The 20,412-nt window shown below is 42.8% G+C and overlaps 1 protein-coding gene across 2 annotated transcripts in view; it reads left to right on the top strand.

The window, feature by feature from the left end:
- cv-c (RhoGTPase activating protein) overlaps positions 1 to 20,412 on the top strand; it is a 235,660-nt gene that overhangs the window by 68,529 nt on the left and 146,719 nt on the right. For both annotated transcript variants that reach the window (XM_072300080.1, XM_072300079.1), the window contains one exon: positions 6,639 to 7,267. The gene's annotated coding sequence lies outside the window, so the exon portion shown is untranslated. The remainder of the gene's footprint in view (positions 1 to 6,638; positions 7,268 to 20,412) is intronic.

The raw sequence follows: 20,412 nt of genomic DNA, 5'->3' as shown, positions 1-20,412 counted from the left end.
CACGCTACTGATCGCGTCAGAAGCTCATTGTGAGCGTGAGCGCCGAGACGAGGAAATATCTCGTTTTTTCGTGAGTTTGTGGCAGCGCGGGGAGTCGGTGTCGGGTTCGCGGATGACGGCTCCTGTGGGGTCGATCGTCGTTCACCGGGATCCGTGGATGTGTGTGGTATGCCCGTATCCACCGCGCAGGCATACTAAATGCATGCTGCAGACATTGCACAGGGTGTCCCAAAAGTACTGTCCATCCCCCTCTGGGATTCCTATCTGAATCAAAAGTTCCGGTCCGCAGCTCCATCAAATAGGACCCTGCGAATTTTTGAGGATCCGAAAAGTTGATTTATAGACTTCCCCAAAGTTCCCCCTCAATATATGAATTAGACAATTTTTCAGACAGGGTGGATCTAACTTATGGGACACCCTGTACAGGCGCCACGCCACCAGCCGACGGCATCACGCCATGCCGATTGTCTCCGTGACCCCCGCCCCTCCGCTCCGGCCCCCCTTAAATCCGGACGACGGGGGACGTCGCCCCCCTCATAACTTAATCCCCCCGCCCGCCGCGCTCTCATGACCGGACGCACTTCCATGCGCGGCAAGTCGGCTCTGCGACGTCATGAATCGGAAAATTTGTCTGGTTATTTTGCATATCGACGGCGAAGTCAGAAGACATTTCTCCACAGTGTTGTTTCTAAATATTCCCCCAACCCCCCTTCCCCCATTACACAATCCATGACCTTTTCCATATGATATTGATGACTCTCCTCCCTGTATGCTCGGCCATTCGACCCTGTAATGTCATTAATCGGAAAGCACGAGGTTTTAAAGCATATTGAAAATATACCAGGGGAATACACACGGAGATGTCCGTAAATTATGAAACGCGACTTTTCCGATTTTGGACTTCCAAAATAATTACTCGATTTCTGCATTAACATCTCCCAGCTTTTTACCCAAAATAAACACTCGAATGAAACTTAAATGCCTATCGCCTCCATAAATAATTGATAAGGCTATTAAATTTCAAATATGATCGGAAAAATGGATGTTTGAAACACTAAATTAAGAAATTTGCGTATTTAAGGAAAGAATAGTTTAAAAGAAATACTTTGAAAAGTGTAAGCAATACGAACTCCCAGGCCGAATAGCGGCATCGTTGATGGCTTGCTTACGTGGAACGCACTCTAAAATAGCTCATTACCCGACTGGAAGAGGTAACTCTTACGCCATGTCAGTTCCCCTTCAATTTTTGGTGTAGGCAACGCGAGCTCCCCCGTGGTCGAATAGTGGTATCATCGTAAAATGGCCCGCTCAATCGTTTTAAATCACAATAAACTACAGCAAAAGCTGCATTTCATAACAGCTAGTACTGTCACGGAAGTATTTGGCAGCATGTTTCAAGGAACTAAACTCGCCAATACATGCAGGGGGAAAAAAATATCCGGAAGAAATGAGTTTAGACTTAAATTTATTGTAAAAGTATAACTGCGGGCCGATTATTGAAACTGATAGACAAAGCTATAGACAAAGACGACAAAAGGGATTTGGAGAGATCCTGTTGGTGGAAGCAGGTGGTGGCAATGAACATAAGAGGTAGGTAATGGACTGACTAACGGCGACCCACTAGAGACCCGACAGTTAGTCCATCATTTTCTCACTCAGTCTATGAGAACCAACTCATCGTCAACCAATAGGACCGCTCCATACTCCTATGTCTTCTTTGTCTATCACTTTGTCCATCAAGTTTCAATAATCGTCCCGCTGGTCATTCCTAGAGTCCTCAACAAAGAATGGGTGAAGCTGACCAGAGTCCTTCAAAATCCATTAGAGATCTCTAACGCAAATGCCAATCGTTGATCTCGGCGGCCGGGGTCCACTTTTATTGTCTGCTTACGAGTTTATTTTTCTCTGCTGGCGATCATCAAGAAAGTGATCAGCGCCTTTGATCGAGTATAATTAGCCGGAGTAAAAGTTCAAGGCTAGATTTTTGCCGTGAAAGTAATTCGCCGACGCGGCGTCACATCCAACTCAACTGTAAAAGTGTAAGCAAATAAAATTCGCCTCGGGAGTGGTTCTTTGCGCTCGTAACGTCATAAACTTGTCATGAACTCAGCTCAGCGATCTGAGATATTAAACGCGTTGCCAGTTTGCAGAAAGCAGCGCGCCCTTTGTGAAATCCTCTTCGAAAATATATGTGAAGACTATGGATTCGATCGACAAGAACCGATCGACACCGATTCCAGGGTTGCTACAGTCAGGGAATACCTACCGGGAAATGTCAGGGAAAATGACGAAAACGTCAGGAAAAAATTGACCAGTTACCCCCATTTCCTTTCTACAATGGGTTTGACGTTTCGAACAACAAATTTTGCCAGAAAACGATTTCAAATTATGCTTTTTTAAGCACGTGGCATATCCTCAATTGTCCGGGAATTATACCAAAACGTGATAGAGAAATCAGGGAAATGTCAAGGAGTTTCATTTCCTAAATTATGTGGCAACTCTAAGATTCGATCGACGAAAGATTAAAAACTCGGTGTCGGTTCGATCGACATGTATCGATCGAAGAATATAAACATGAATCGATAGACGTGATTCGTACGACAACCGTGAATCGATCGAAAAACTTGTGAGGCGATCGACAAACCAGTGAATCGATCAAATTGTGTCCATTGAACAGCGATCAATTCAAGCCGATCGAATTGACACCGAGCTTTGTAATCGTGTTTGTCAATCGAATCCATCCCCTCCGATATATATTCCTCGTGGGGTTGAGTATCGAAAATGTATCGTTTCTTATCGACCGAATGACAATTATATTGCTTGATAATTACCCACTTTTTGCACTATCTGCAGCTTCCGCAACGGCAACATAGCGCCTGCGTAATAGCTCTTCGATTCATCCAATCTGCAAATAGCAGTTTTACGGTTTGGATCTTCGATCGGGCCAAATCCCCATGAACGTTGCCAAATTTTATGAGAACACTCAGGAATTTAATATATTTTGAGTCTAAGGAGGCAATCCAGCACTAAGACTGGCAACCGCGACCAAAAGTGGGATCGTCATGGAGCGAATGCAGAGTTCATTAACGCGAATTTCGGCTGTGAGCGCTGTATCGAGTCCATAGGAAAGTCATTCGGCTTTATTAGACTGTGCTGCTCTTTTCCGGTCTCCTGCAAGTCGATCGTTAAATCTTTATCGAATGATCCTAATCGATAAATATCTATCTTAGCAACGCTTTTAATCGATCATGACAATTCGATTCAACAATCGAGTTGCTGGCCTCTCTGCCCGATTTTTTCAAGTTACAGACCGATCGGCAATCGATGGAATTCGGCTAATGCCTCGAATTGGTATTCTGAGGAAATTCAAGTTTTAAGTACATTTTAGGGCCGCATTGATGGAATTTTGTGACGTAATCAGAGGGCCAACTTAAGCCGAGATCCTCCATATCGGAAACCCTCTCGTATTTCCCAAAGATTATGTATAGCTCAGGGCGTATCAACTACTCGAGTCAGCAAGTTCCTCATTTAGAAGGAGAATCCTGGAAAAATTGGTAAATTTTATCAAATTTGAAAATTTAGGGGACTTTATGAGTTACGCTTATCCTGCGTGCTCCGTAACTCGGTCGCGCAACGCCATTAATAGAATAATCCATTGGGTTATTTAAAATATATTGATAGTCAAAACAGGAATTAATATCAGGAGATGCCTCTAAAATACATCACGTGATCTTTCCGATGTTATCAAATTTGAAAGTTCAGGGAATTTTATAACGCTTAAAAATTCCCTCGGTTAGTTTATTTTCACACGAATGCACTACCGCGAAAATATGCCTATTATTATCACTAAATTTTGTCGAATTTTACGCGAAAATTCTCCATTTTTTCTCGGAAAAAGGCTCAGTTGTCCATCCGCACAAGCCCAATCCGTCTCTACAAATTTAGATAGACTTCTGAAACTTTTTTTAAAACAATTTCGCCCTCATTCTTGATCCCGCAACTAAATGCCTCTATGTGAAGAAACAAACTTTGTGCTTGGGACCCGAAGTTGAGGTTGTATGAATCTCTGAAGTTTTCGAATTGCGCATCCGAAAATTTGACGTCCAGCTGCCGAAGTTCATTGTCAGTCTAACGTCAGTATACATATCCGAGAGTTTGGTTACACATCACTGAAGTACTTTGGTACACACCGAAGTACTTCAGATGCTCGACCCGAACTTCGGTAGCTAGCCTCAAATTTTCGAATACGCGATCCGAAAATTTCAGAGCTCCATAAGACCTCAACTTCGGGTTCCACGCACGAATTTTCTCCGTGATAAAATCAAAGACAACTCATTTGAGTACCCCCGGTGGCCTCCGGGCTCCTTTCGATTTTACCCCGAGTGAAAGGGGAGGGAATCTGTAACACCTTGAAAATAAAATGGGATGTTATCTGCGCGGCTGCTTTTATCGGTGGCGTGGCGTGCTTTGCGATCTATCGATATTTCCCCATTTGAAGCTGTGGTAAATTATCGATTATTAAGGTGTTCGCTGCGAACACCCTGTTTATCGATACTTTTCCATAGGTTTAAATGGCCGATCAATCGATGTATCGCAAAGCACGCCACGCCACTGGCTTGTATCGGCGAGCGTATTTATTGGATAGCGACAGCACGCGCACCGCGCTTCGGGCCGAACAATAAAACGCAGCCGCAGAACAAAAGGCAGCAGCAATAAACCTGATTCAAATCTGCTTCTTATTCTGCGCCCTGCGCACCCGCATAAAGTTAGCTAGGTTGGGCATCCCAAGCACATGCTAACAAGGAATACTTGCGGACCGAGGAATAACCGCGCCTGCACGCACGGTTTCCACCACGAGTTACGTGGTTCTTGCTCACTGGGGCAGATAATCTCTCTGTGTTCGGATGTTTAACCTCAATTTGTATGCTGCGTATTCCCAGTTTGTGACTATGAGAGGCACTCGCAAGATCTTCGCCTTCGGATACTTTCTTTGCAGAGACTAAACTGAATATAATCGAGTTCTTAGGGTTTCCGACCTTCTGGGAAACCTTGGAAGTGAGGGAAAGTCAGAGAATTCGCAGCGAGTTAGAAAAGTCAGGGACTTTACAGCTATTTAGGAAAGACAGGGAATTTATTAGAAAAGTCATCAAATTTTGCGAGCGGCATTTAATAGATGTCTTCGTGAACAAAAAGAAAACAGTGTAAATGGAATTTTTTTTTAAGAGTCAGGGAATTCGAAAATTTTAAAGTCAGGGAATCGAAAAATGGACACATTATGTCAGGGAATCGAAAAATGGACACATTATGTCAGGGAATCGAAAAATGGACACATTATGTGAACCCTTTAGTCACAAGAAAATAACCTCTTTCGGCAGTTTATGCCTGCGAAGGGAAAAATTACCGTTAAATTAGGGGTGTTATTAATTACACCAACCATGAATGAAATTGTAGTCATGCCAACAACAGTGTCCTTCAAGAAAAATACAACTTTGAATCGGTAATATCAAGTGCTCGAGCTCATTAAAGTCCAGTTACACGATCAAATTGAGCCATCAAATTTGGCCTCTCATTGGTCGCATCCTCACCTCAGGTCTTTTTCCACCAATCAGAGTTTCAATTTGATGGCTCAATTTGATCGTGTAACTGGACCATTACTTAGGCGAGGAGGTTCCGTTCGCTTTTTGAACTAACCACTTGTTTTTGAAGCGTCAGTCTGTGGAAGGCTGGATGAGGATTGTGGCTGAAGTTGCCAGAACTCCAATCCCTGCTACTTCAGATAGCAGATTCACCGCTTTAATAAATATACGAAGTCAAGATATTTTTCATGCTCGTGTAGGTAAAGCTTAGCCACACAATTTTGCGGAGTTACTTTTATGCAATAGTGCAGGGTATGAGCAGTTATTAAAAAGTCAGGGAAAAGCTCGAAAGTTTCACTGCAGAACCCTAAATTTTTTCTCGCAGTCATAATCGTTTTTTTTTTCAGTTTCAAGAGATTTCACGCTTAAGATTTTTCTCGAAAAGAAATTTTCCCGAGAAATCATGCCTAAAAATTACATCGAGAAGTCAGGGAATTTTATTTTCAAAATCCCCGAACAGTAAGGGAAAAACAAGGGAATTTTAATGCAAAGAAATTTGTCACCTTGTGGTGGCAGTGACGTAGTTTTTCCCAATTTTAATTCTTCAAATCGTACGCTTTTTTTTATCATATCCCACACTGGAAAAAAAACACATTGGATCTAGAGTCCAGACTCTTGAAAACATTGACAGGAAAAAGGACTCTTGATTCAATCAGATTTAAGTTTAAATCAAAAGGAAATCCGCTTAAATTAAGAGGCTTGGTTCTTGATTTAAGCTTAAATCTGATTGAATCAAGAGTCCTTTTTTTTGCCGATGTTTTTAAGTGTCTGCACTCTACATCCAATGTGTTTTTTTCCAGTGCAATTTTTCAGTCCGTTTTTAAATTCAATCGTTTAATCAGCTCGTATGTTTGTTTAATTAATTGGCAACGAGGAACAGGGTCGACAACCTCACTCCTGGGCTAACGGGAATAAGTTCTTGGATTGCACTCATCATGAAACGCTCCCTATTTACTTTCTTTATTCAATGAACTAATTTGCCTCTTTGTTTTTTTGTTTCAGTGCGGATGTGTTTCCTGTTCGAGGATCCGGGGGTTCTGAAAATCGGTCGTTGAAAACGGGAGAGGAATAGGAAAAAGACGGAATAATTGGAAATTATCGGGGTCATGGACACGTGAGCACCCGGTTATAATTTTCACTCGTGGCGGACCGGTGTGCACGGTGTTGAGCCCCGGAGTGGTGACCGGGTCTCGGGCAGTGCAGTGACTCCCGTGGGCCTTACGGCAACATCCGGGCACCGCCCCGCCTGAGCCGCATGGTAATGGCCCCTAACCCAAGGAAGCATGAATAGTAATCAATAGTAAAAAAATACACCTGACGAAACGAAACGAAGCGCTCCATCGATGGAAACAGTCCGACCGCATCGTTAAAGTCGGAAAATAATGCAGTTCGCCGGTCGAGTACAATTGAGCACAAGTTCACGCAGCGAAATATTTGTTTCTAAAGTTAGGACGCGGAAGTTAGATAGTTTTTCTCGCATCGTTTTAAAGAACTAAATACTATGATTACTTGGAATAAGTCTCTGCGGTTTTTTAACGGTACCAAGTGTTAACCCTTAGTAGTCATCCGGTGCTCAAAATTGGATTTTCATCCCTTATTGCCTCGAAGACGGAGGATATCGTTCAGAGCAGGTGAGTTTTTTTATCATTCCTAAGTTTTTAACCGTCAAAATGTTTTAACCGTAGTATGAGGTATAGCGATGACGAAGAGAGAGGAGGGGGTTTCAGGAGGTCTGAATCACCCCCTCCGTGACCCAATTTTTTCATTAAGTTTTTCAGGAAATTCTGGAAAAATTAGTCGAATCTATTAAATAATACTCACTAAAACTCTCTAAAACTCTAAGACGCCACAATCGAGACGAAGCGGATAAGTTTCACTCCACAGCCCAAAATCCTCCCTCGAAAGGTCATTCTTCCTGATTTTCAGGAAGGTCCGAAAATTTTTCGTCATAGCCATAAATTATGAGCGCGAACTCAAGCTGCGATCTAGACGAAACCAATAATTTTCAATCCATACTTCAGAAATGTTCCATCCAAATGTCATATATCCTTCGTGACTTTTAAGAACTTCTGAAAAATGTACGCAAATACGTAAGTTAATGTCCTCTCGAGGGAATAGAATTTCAGCAAAAACTCCTAGAACGCTGTAGTTGAGCTAAAGTCAATAATTTTCCTTCCGTAGCCCAAAATATCCTTCTTCGAAAGGTCACTCTCCGTGATTTTTGGGAAATACTGTAAAATTCACGCAGAAGTATCAGGTTATAGTCTCTGAAGAAAATAAAACATGAGCGGAAACTGTAAACTGCAGCAATCGAGACACGTTTTTTCCCAGTTTACCACCAAGCCGCACCTAAACAAAGCCATTTATATTTCATCCCACCTCACGGATGAACCGGCATAAAGTGCTTGAAAAACACTTAAAGCAGCGTAAACATTGTTTTTTGGGAAAGGAAACGTCTTCATTCAAGATGCGTGGAGATAGTGAAGCATGTAGTGGCAGTACAGCGTGTTAAGCCAAGCCACGATTGGTGGTCGAGTGGATCAAGTAGGAATCATCCACCAACTCGTTTTCGTTTTATGATCAACACGTCCCAAACGGGCCCTCGTTAGATTTTTTATCCACTCATTCATTTATTCCCAAATTTTTTCGTATCCCATTGATAGATTTGTCAGATTGAAAAATGGAAATGAGCCACCGAAGTTGCCCACAGTGTTGCCGATACTTATAACGCACCGATGGCTAAAGTAAAAAAATGCGTATCTACATTACAATTAGACATAGCTGAACATAAAGGAAGTACGTCCATTGTGACATGAGCTCTGTCATGTAAGTATTCTTATGGAGCTCAGGGCTCGTGTTAGAATTGATATAGTTCCGTTTGATTTAGATGCGTCCAATTGTTTAAAACCTTACACTACACTCTACTTTTTCAAGAGAAACCCAACCAAAATATCTCTTTGGAATTTTCTGTGCATATATATATATGTTTAAATATGTAAGAGAAATTCACAGAAAATTTGAGGAGAAACTGTCGGTGAGTTTTTTCTGGAAAAAGTAAAACTTAAGCGGAAATTTACAACGTTTAAATCGGAGATAAGCACTTTCCAAATTTAGCCATAGATATATTCTCATAAAACTGCACAGGTCTAAAATTTTATCCATACCCTGGTAAAAATGTATAAAACAGCCATTGTCATACTAGCCAGTCTTATCTTGAATCAAATAGTCCATAGGAGTATGCGTCTGTTTTATTGTTTCGAGGACCCCATTTTTTTTAAAAATCTGTCTCATCCTCCTCGTTTAAGTTTTGATAACGGCAATCACAAACGACTAATCTAATTATGTATTTAGTGGAGGTCTGGCAACTTGGCTCAACTTTAGAGCTGTCCAGTAAAAATGGACCACGGGTCCTCACTAATGTGTCGATTCGTCTGCTTCGCTTGTCGATCTCGCGGGAGCGTCGAAGCAAGTGGGGACCTAAAAAATAAATTAAGAGCTTTATCAAGGGAATGAGTCGCCGAGCATCTACACACATCGCACCAGTGGCGTGGCGTGCTTTGCGATATATCGATTGTTATACCATTTAAACCTATGGGAAAGGATCGATAAACAGGGTGTTCGCAGCGAACACCTTAATAATCGATTCTTCACCATAGGTTTAAAGGGCATGATATTCGATACATCGAATTCACGCTACGCCACTGCATCGCAAGAAATCCCAGGCTCAACGAAACGGATTCTAACACCCTGTCAGAATGTAAATCAATTTATTTGATCCCCGATCCTAGTTAAAATGTTCGATTAATATTCCGAAGAGGCATTGAAATAAATTAAAGTGAGGAGATTTTTTTCTCCCCTGACTTTTTAGGATTGGATAGTTTCGGGCAGAAATGTTTTTTCGGGTAAAATCAGTGGCCTTTTATTATTCATGCTGCGTTTACTGTTAGACGAGATGACATGGTCGCGCTAGGGTTCGGTGTTGTCAGTTATTCAAACCAACACTCGCGGAGCGCGTATTTCGTTTCCGATCGGATCAACTCGAAACGAGTTGATGGACGGTTTTTCAATGTTTTTTGAGTCAATTTTGTCGTTCTGTCCAGACAATGTTAAAATCTGTGGTCATAATTGGACCGTGTTAAGTAGGAAGGAGCCAATCCACATCAGCTATTTCCAACTTTAATCAGGCATTTTAATTGTTTACATGAAAACGGTATAGCTGAGCCAAAGCGTCAAGATTGAGGTTGCCAGATTTTCATATCGCAGAGATTGACATGGTAAAGTTTAGTGTGCGATTTGATGCACGTTGACAATTGTGTTTTCTTGAGCGGAAGGTTTGAATCCACGCGTCAAGAAACATTAAATATCTTAGTTAGGAGTTAATTACAGTAATTTCGTCGCGCAAATCGTGTTCTGCGTGAAATTTTGGTCAGGAAGCACGTATCAGAATGCTTGACCTCATACCTTGTCTAATGGTCCATTGACATTGGTTCGATGACAAAAATACAAATGAAGTTTGTGAAATCCAACTTTCATTTGGACTGCATTTTGCAATTTGGACCTATAAATTCTGGCTCATCTAAAAAAACACATGTGTGCATTGGGAAACGAATAGCTCATACGTTGTTTTTAAACCGGGCTAGAATTTATAGTTCCAAATTGCAAAATGCAGTCCATTTGATCCATGTTAAAAATACTTGTCACTCTCTCGTCCAGAAGTTGATTTTCAAACTTCCCGTCGTGTGAATCATTTTCTGCGCACAATTCGTCGCGCCTCTGACGCAAGGGCGTATCTCGATTCTCGCTTGAGCCCTCGAAAGCAAGGAGCTTTATGGATAATAGGGTTCATCCGAAAGTAGAGATACGCCCTTACTCCAGAGGAGTGAGGAATTTTGAAGAGAAAACAAGTGACGTTTATTTTCCTAGTTCATACCATGCCTGGATCTAGAGGCCCATTATCTACATTACGGCGACACGGTTATGTGTCATGATTTCATCAGATCGTTATCAATTTTAATGTAAGGTGAAATATATGACCGTAATCGAGTTCAACCCTCTCATTCATATTGAAGATTATCGCCGGAGAAGAGTGCTCCAGTTTTATCCGTAACATCGGAGAGTTATGTAATTTTACGAGAGACATTAATATTGTCACGTTTACAGCATCTCGATGCAACTTATCAGGACAAAGTAGTACGCAAGCCGTAGTTGAACGTCGCGGCACAACGCACAACGCACGTTCAATCCAAACATGTCGATGGCGGAACAGTGCATCTCCATGGCAGTGTTTCAAAATTACCGGTACTATCTTATTTTTTCGAAGAAAACCAAGGTAACTTTAAAGCTTCAAAATGCAGAATGTTCTGCCAACCGAGTAGAAAAATCAAGGAAGTTTTCCATAAATTGCGTTACCTACCTAAAATTTGAGCGATGCCTTTTCAGGACCTAGCCTTCGTGTCGTTTTTTCCGTGTCATACGGCCACAACTTGCAATGATTGGAGTTCATTTTGAAATTAGGCACTAAACGTCCTGGTCTAACCGTAAAAAACACTAATGTGCATGGGAAGCTAATAGTAGACATTTTGTTTTTAAACCAGAAATTGTAGTTCCTAATTGCAAAATGTAGTCCAATTAGTGTATTTTTGCCCCAATGATTTCGCGATTCGAAGTGACTTTCGTAGAATTCGTCATTTCGCGAAACACAGCGGCACGCAAAAGCGCCATTCCGGCCTCCCCTTCGCTTTTGAAATCCACGAATGTGAACTTTCGACGGATGATAAATGGAGTGCTCACGACGCGGCGGTTATTTCGGACGATGGCCGAGCGCTTAGCAAACGCGGCTCGTGAAGTAGTGATTTTCCTCCGTGTATTTACTTTCGCCACACTTCAGGAGTTAATGATATCGAGCCGCGGAGCAATAAAATCCAGACCGCAATTTCACGCTTTTGTTCTTACTCCAGCCCGACGACCAACCGGGGCTCTCCTAAGGCCAACGGCCGACGACGTTCTGCACCATAAAAATGATCTAACAAGGGAACAGAAAGCTGCCAGCGACGCGAATGCAACCTTACCGCTTCAGTGGTTATCTAGTCGACGACAAACCGGGGGGGAGGGGGTGTCCGTTGTGGGGGGGGGGAGGGTCCATTGCGGGGGAGGAGGGAGGCTCCCGCCAATCGTGAATAAAAGTTGGCAGGTAAACATTCAGATTTGATACGCCGCGATTCGGGCTTAAAATAAACGTCAAAAACAACTTCATTTAATCAGGTTGCTCTTCCCGCGCCGGGCCGCGTGCGGCGCGGCCGAGTTTGGCGGGTGGTCATTGTTGCCCGCCGTCGGCGAGAGTGGAAATACGTTTTTTTCTCCGCCTCAACCGGCAACGGTGCTCGATAGCTCACGTCTTTCGTTGCTGCAGTTTATTAAGTTGCACGCGGGACGAGCTTCGGCCGCTCCAAATAGATTTCGAATTTGTGGCGGTCCATCGGGGAGATTTGGGATCCGTGCTCCGGAAACACGTCGATGGAAGTGGGAACCCCTGCGTGGCCTAAATATTACGCCTGAAGTGGAGATGGTGGTCTTGTTTAGAAAAGGTGAGAACCGTGCACTGAAAAAAAAAGTTACGGGCTGTATAGACGCACCGTCCGTTCCGGATTCAGGAGCCGAAAGTTCCGGGTACTGGAGCCGTAGCATTGACTGCTGTGGGTGCAGAACTTTCGGCCTGTGATCCTGGAACGCGGACGGTATGGCTTTATAGCCCGTAAGTACGGCTTCCACGCCCGGAGTTTTTTTTTTCTTTCAGGGTGGCAAGCATGAAATTACGCACGCCGTGAATTATACGGCAGGGGAACGCAAACCGGGGACTAGAATAAAATCAGCAAAATCTATGTCCGCAGCACAGTTTGGGGAGCGTTCAAATATTTTTCAGAAATTGTTGTCCTCGGCGTCGGCTCTGAGGCACAGTGTATCTTGTATTATTATTCTCTCCATTAATACTCATCCAGACGATATGTTTAGGCAGTTAGTGTGTTGTGGACTTGTGCAAAGAATGTCGGAGGAGAGGTTTCCCAAACAAGTTTTGGATTGGGTACCTCCTAGGAAAAAGCAACGGGGACGTTCCGTGAAGGGATAACGACAAGGCGTTGACGAGGAGATGTTGCGTTAAGTGCCAGTTGCCCGATAACCTCTGGGAAGATGAGCACATGTGACGTTGGGTGTCGCAGAACGCATGAGTGCGTTGTATAAGCGACTTTCACGTATGTGTATGTAATACTCATCCAAAGTTAGTCCTTTTGCATTTTTGGTCACATTCTGCCCTAATTAAAAAATCCTATGGCTAGGTCACAGATTCCACTTAACCAAGTAGGTTGCTGTGTTACGCGTAAAAGTTGACTGAAGCGCAACGTGATACACTCACCGTTGCACTTACGTCCACGTTAGTGCGTAACACAGCCACCTGGCCGCGTTGCATCTGTAACCTATTTATAAAGGAATGTACATGGACCAATCGTCACGAAGGAGCAACCTGTGTGAGACACATTTTCAAGGACTGAAAACCGTGGACAAACAAAAAGAGACTGAAAAAATTGATTAAAAAGTCTGACAACTGCAAAGTAACTTTCCGGGCAGTGCAAAGTGCCTCAGTATGAACGACCTTGTTAAGGGAGAGGATAATCATTTTTTTTGACCATAAGAATACACGAATCCCTGTGGTTGGCAGATTATGAGAACCTCTATATTCAGAGTATAGGAGGTTGGAAACCTGCTCCCATGGCAAATACGTTACCACAAATCGTTACTTTTCTGGCGTAAGTAAGGGCGTATCTCAATTTTCACGTAAGCCCTATTCCCCATATGGAAGTATTTATGCCAAAAGGAACTATGTTCAACGGTTTGCGTGGAACATAGTTCCTTTTAGCATGAATACGTCTATATGACCAACGCTTTCCGGGGCTTTTGTGGAAATAGAGATACACTCCTTACGTCAGAGGAGCGACGAAATAACGAGTCAGAAATCTGTTACCCGTCATACCAGTGGCGTGGCGTGAATTGCGATAAATCGATTGTTATGCTATTAACCCATGTAAGAATCGATTATAAAGTGTTCGCTGCAAACACCCTGTTTATCGATTCTTTTCCATAGGTCTAAATGACCGATCAATCGATATATCGCAAAGCACGCCACACCACTGCGTCATACTCAAAGGCCAAATCTGTGATGGCAAAAATGAAATTCACTTCTGGGCGTTTCTTTTGGCAAAGGCTAACAATAACGCCAAAATCGAATGTCAGACTCGCAAGCTCGGACGGCCTGCATGAAAACCGAGCGAGGTTTATTGTAAATCAGGGCGTAGCTGGATCCAGCACCCGCCCGTTCGTCGTGTCGCACGGGGTCAAGTGGCGTGGCGTGGCGTGCTTTGCGATATATCGATTGATCTCCCGTTTAAACTTATGGAGAAATATCGATTAACGGGTGTTCGCAACGAACGCCGTAATAATCGATTATTTACCATAGCTCCAACTGGAGGAATATCGATCATCGATCACTCACACCTCGACCCTTGGAAACGCGTCCCCGCGCGATTGTAAGCGGAGCCACTCGCGTCAGTATTCTGTATTCCTCAGTGCTAAGGCAGAACGTCGTATGAACATTCGAGAGATGCCAAATTTTCTTTGATAAAACACGTACTTTTTGATGATATTCATGCACATTTTTCTTTGAAATTCTCAAACGTTTGGACCGCGTTTAGCCGAAAAGAACCAAGCCACATCAACTATTGCCAAGTTTAACTGGGTAATTTAATTTTTTACAAGAGAACGTTTGTACGGATTCCTTTGAAATTTCTGAGGAATTCGCCTCGTACCACGCAGAAAATTCACCGAAATTTGCACCAAAATCCGCACAACCGTTTTCATATAAAAAATAAATTGTCCAATTGAACTCGGCAATCGTTAATGTGGCTTGGTTCCTCTCCGCTTAACGCGATCCGTTTTAGATTAAATTGCGTACAAAATCGTCTGAAAATGTTGGAAAAAATATTCACAATTTCCCCAATAAATTCAGTTTTCATCGAAGGAGACTTGCACTGGAAAAAAAACACATTGGATCTGGAGTCCAGACTCTTGAAAACATTGACAAGAAAAAATACTCTTGATTCAATCGGATTTTTGCTTGAATCAAAACGAAATCTGCTTAAATTAAGAGGCTTGGTTCTTGATTTAAGCTAGATTCTGATTGAATCAAGAGCACTTTTTCTTGTCAATGTTTAGAAGAGTCCGGACTCTAGATCCAATGTGTTTTTGTTCCAGTGAGGAGAAATACCGCAATCTACACGATTCGACGTTGTTTGCCTTCAGTTGGACGATTAGGCAAAAACAGTTCCTGTACGTTCAAATAGTCGCATCCTGCCAAATGAGTCCAGACTCTTGAAAACATCGACAAGAAAAAATACTCTTGATTCAATCAGATTTTTGCTTAAATCAAAAGGAAATCCGCTCAAATTAAGAGGCTTGGTTCTTGATTTTAGCGAAAATCCGATTGAATCAAGAGTATTTTTCCTTTTCGATGTTTTTAAGAGTCTGCACTCTAGATCCAATGTGTTTTTTTTTCCAGTGTATGGATCTCAGGGCTCATATCAAAATTGACATAGTTTCATTTCAATATGTCCAAATAGTCGCTTGTCTGACAATAGGGCGTAACTACGCTCAGAGACAGTGGCAGTTCTTTAAATTTTGCAACACCAGTGGCGTGGCGTGCTTTGCGATCCATCGATATTTCCCCATTTGAAGCTGTGGTATTTGAAATTTTATGAATCAATTATATTTTAAATAAATTTTCAATAAATTTTATCAAATAAATTTGAAATTTATTGAATCAAGAGTATTTTTTCTTGTCGATGTTTTTTAGAGTCTGGACTCTAGATCCAATGTGTTTTTTTTTCCAATGTGGCAACGTCTGAGGGCTCATACGGCGTAGTTACTTAGCACGGGAGTATTGTGTGTCAACGTTCGGTAAGCGCGTATAAAATATCGCCGCAATGCGACTCAAAAACTAATCCCGTCAATCGCGCGTCTCAATCGCACGTCTCAATCGCGATTTATCTGGCCGTTGCGCAACGGGCCCGCGACCCGCGACCGGTCTGCGAAAAAATTCCGCGAGTCATAACTGCAGCGCGGGCTCCGTTTCCGTTGCAGCTTTTTTTTCGTGAGCCAACCCCGGTCCCGACGCCGACGCCCGACGACGCCCCCGGACGGCGCGCGGCGGCCCTGGCGGGAGTTGGAAATGCCAAGCCCGTTTTGACGGACTTTCACTGTTTTGCATTTGGCAAGCTGGGACTTCGGGTTACATCGTGGCGTGTGGGTATTCGGCGGCCGGGGCGGTGTGGTGTTACTCAATGCCGAGGGTTTAACTGCACCGGGTTTAGCTCGTTCGGATTATTGGCCAGCCTTGGAGGATTCCAGTGAAAGATGTGCAATTGAGCTCGGCTGTCGTTCGATCGTCTCTTTCATTGATCGGGCGAGTACGCGAAGATTCGCTTTCAATTCGTTAGAATAGCACGTGTGGATCTAAAAGAGGAGAATAGTGTTGTGTCTCCGATGCAGTCCAACTACATTCGCCTTCAACTTGTCAGCTAGGCAACTGCGGATCCACAGGAGTCGAAATAGTGGTATCCACAATGGAACCTAACTCTATTTACCTTCAGCTCGCTTGTAAAATGCAATGGAGATGTTGCATGTGTGAGGAGTTTGCGATTTGACTGTTGATTCTTATGTAAAAGTTCGCGAGAAAACGATGGTGCCACTGGTTTTCTCTGAAATCAACTCCCAAGCTCAAAAAAGCTCTCCAAGTTGAGGCCAAAATGGGGGGGGGGATATCCCATGCTATCCTGAGAGTCCACGTCTACATCAAGGCAAACTCTCCATGCAAAGATAGGGAGCAAATACATTAGCAGGGTTGCCGTGATTTCAGTTTAAGAGTCCCCCAAATAAGGTGGCAGCTCTGTCAATGTATTTGCTCCCTATCTTTGCATGGAGAGTTTGCCTTGATGTAGACGTGGACTCTCAGGGTAGGGTGGATATCCCTTCCATTTTGGCCTGAGCGTAAGAGCTTTTTTGAGCTTGAGAGTTGATTTCAGAGAAAACCAGTGGCACTATCGTATTTCTCGCGAACTTTTACATAAGATTCTCCAGTCTAATTGCAAATTCCTTACACATGCAACATCTCCATTGTGGATCCATCGAAATCTAAATAGTGGTATTCTCAATGTAACCTAACTCTTTTCGCCTTCAACCCGTTAGTTAGGCAACTGTGGATCCATCGAAATCGCAATAGTGGTAGCATCGACGTAACCCGCAACTAATTTCGCCTTCAACTTGTGAGGTAGGCAACTGCGGATGCCCAGGAGTCGAAATAGTATTATCCTCAATGGAACCCAACTCTGTTCGCCTTCAGCTCGTTAGTTACAGGCAGCTGCAGATCTACAGGAGTCGAAATAGTGGTATCCTCGATGGAATCTAACTCTATTCGTCTTCAATTCGTTTCTTAGGCAATGATGAATCCATCAGATTCGAAAGAGTGGTATCCTGAGTATAAAACCCAACTCGGACGCTCTGTTTACATGCCAGCGCAGCGGGCCAATTGCCAAAATTCGTTCGACAGTAGTTTGTAGTTCCTAATAGCAAAATGCGAAGTCCAATTTCTCTGTAAGATAAACAATGTATGCATGCTAGATATCTTATCTCTTGGTCCTCTAAGATGAGTTGCCATTTCAAAATAGTGCAAAAGTAAGAGTGCGTAATATTTTCGGAATATAATTTTGCGTTATCCAATGCTAGACAATAATAGGCTGAAGCAAAGGCTCGAGGAGGCTCCCATGTCTAATGCTTGCCATAAAAATGGATGTATGTAGGCGCTTGTCATCCATGCGGAGACTGCTAAGCCTAATAGTGTCCATACTGAGAGCGACCTAGTTGCTCCGCCGTTTGCGCCCAAATCAAGTTCGATCTCTCCAAATGTCGTTCCATGTGCGTGGGGGTTCGCGCAGATTCAGTTAGGATATTTTAAGTAAGTAGAAAAAAAAAAGACTTTGGGGCATCGGAACTATCGGAAGTTTCTCCCAGTCATTAGCATCATAGCAATCTTCTAAGTCACGTGACGAAATCCCGGCTTTTGATTCGTCCTTAAAGGACTCCAAAGTTTTCATGAGGCAGCTTTTCTTATCTGATATCCGATACTTCTGATGAATTTAATTGGAGAGAAAACAGTGTTGCATAGTAGCGTGGCGTGCTTCGCGATACATCGATTGATCGACCATTTAAACCTATGGAAAAGTATCGATAAACAGTGTGATAGCAGCGAACACCTTAATAATCGATTGTTTACCACAGCTTCAAATGGGGACATATAGATAAATCGCAAAGCACGCCACGCCACTGATGGTGGTTGCAAACTTTCCAGAACTGCCGCTGTCTCTAAGTGTAGTTACGCCCTATTGTCAGACAAGCGACTATTTGAACGTATTGAAATGACACTATGTCAATTTTGATGTGAGCCCTGAGATCCATAAGATCACATGCATAGCAAGGTTCATTGCACAATTGATATAGTTCCCTTCGATGTAAAGACGTCCATTTAACGTATCTTTAAAAGCAATCCATGTGAATCGGAAGTTCGATGCCGCACGTCACAAGCAGCATGATGTTTGCGCCCCACCTTTTGTCGTTAAGTTTAATTTTGAAGCGTTAGAATATGTCTGATCCGACGTTATTCTTCGGCAATCCATCATACCTGTTGATCGAACTGATTAATTATTGGTGCCTTGTCTCACGCCAATCTTACGAAAGAGTCGATTGAGGCGCAGCCTCACCTCATGCTGTGGTGAAACTGACATGTTCAACGGGCGAGATAGATCCTTTTTTGGGAATATCAGTGCACCTTACCCAGAAACTCTATTACAGAGATGTTCGCATCTAGTCCTCGCTTCGCCGAAAAAATTAGCAATTTTCCAAAATTGTTCCACTGTTAGATATCAATTGGATGGGCTACTTTTATTCTCGAGTGGGGAAACTATAAATTTTTGTCCAACTTTCAATAATTTGCGTGATAAGCTCTGTCAGAGATATTGTGTGGGCCACTAGATTTTGTGGGGATCGCAAATAATCAGGGGTCAAAACACCACTGACATATTTTTTCCTTGTCGATTTATTCTCTACAGGCCGATTATTGAAATTGGTAGACAGAGCTACGGACAAAGGGATATGGAGGGATCCTATTGGGGGAAGCGGGTGGTTGCAATGGATACAGATGGTAGCGTCATAGACTAACTAACGGAAACCCTCGAAAGTTCCTATAGTTAGTCCATTATTAACTCCCTTAGTCTATCGGAACCACTCATTTCAACCAAGAAGATCGCTTCATACTCCTTATATTTTCTTTGTCAATCGCTGTGTCTATGCAATTTCAATAATCAGTCCCTGGGGAGTATACTCAAAGTTTTTTTTTTCTAATTTCCAACAAGCCGCGTTGTTAGCATTCACTGGGGAAAAAAAACCATACATTGGGTCTAGAGTCCAGACTCTTGAAAACATTGACAAGAAAAAATACTCTTGATTCAATCAGATTCTTGCTTAAATCAAAAGGAAATCCGCTCAAATTAAGAGGCTTGGTTCTTGATTTAAGCAAAAATCCGATTGAATCAAGAGTATTTTTTCTTGTCGATGTTTTTAAGAGTCTGGACTCTAGATCCAATGTGTTTTTTCCCAGTGTCCTTATATCTTCTTTGCCAATCCCTGTGTCTATCAATTTCAATAATCAGTCCCCTGGGGAGTATACTCAAAGTTTTTTTTTTCTAATTTTCAACAAGCCGCGCTGTTAGCATTGCAAGAAACTCGTATGAGCTATACCAAATTTTCTGGGTAAAATATCCAATCAGGAACCAAGTGACCAGCGACATTCTTTCTTCCGTGTCAGGACGATTCGCTAGCGAGTACACCGTAAGTGTTTTTCTAATTTTCAAGAAGCCGGAGCTTGGCGAGCAGCTTTCTTTTCTGCTCGTCGTCGTCGTCGATCGTCCTTCACCGGGGGACAATTAAAAAGGCATCGACGGCTCACTTTTTCTGCTCATTCATGCAGGAGACACAACTCGCCTCGTCGCGGACAGATCGTATCTTCCGCCTTTTCCTCTTTCACTCGCCGTTTCGTCCCGTCCTGTCCGTGCCGGGAATGCGCAGCCGCAGTTTCATTCAGTTTCCGCCGTCCCGCGGCTCACGGCCTAATCAATTCAACCAACGGCCTACGAACAATGTAAAGATTAAGTTTACCCACTTAGATGATTTCTCTCCAAGTAAGTAATGCGTCTCATCATTCGAGCGGAATGTCCGACTCGGGCTCCTCATTTTTTTTCTTTTTCTTTTTCTTTCTACAACATCTCTTCCTTCTTTTTTGCGAGGTAAGCGAGTAGAAAGTGCCCTATGCTTTCGTTCTAAGGAAAAACGCCGTATGAACATTCGAGAGTTGCCAAATTTCCCTCGATAAATGTTCATTTTTGAGAAAAGCTATGAATATTTTTCCTTGAATTTATAAGACACTTCAGATCAAATTACAAACAAAATTATCTGAGCAATTGGAAGAAAAACATCTACAAATTTTCCTGAAAATTAGTGATTTACCGAAGGAAATTTAGCAACGCCTAAAGGTTCATACTGCGTTTTTTCTCAACACGGCAGTATGCCGGTACTGCTACTGCGGAAGAAGAAAGTTTAAAAATGGATCCGGAGTTCTTTCGAG

Source organism: Bemisia tabaci, chromosome 4, assembly GCF_918797505.1.
Source record: "Bemisia tabaci chromosome 4, PGI_BMITA_v3".
Classification (NCBI taxonomy): domain Eukaryota; kingdom Metazoa; phylum Arthropoda; class Insecta; order Hemiptera; family Aleyrodidae; genus Bemisia; species Bemisia tabaci.
This window is presented reverse-complemented; position numbering and strand designations above follow the sequence as displayed.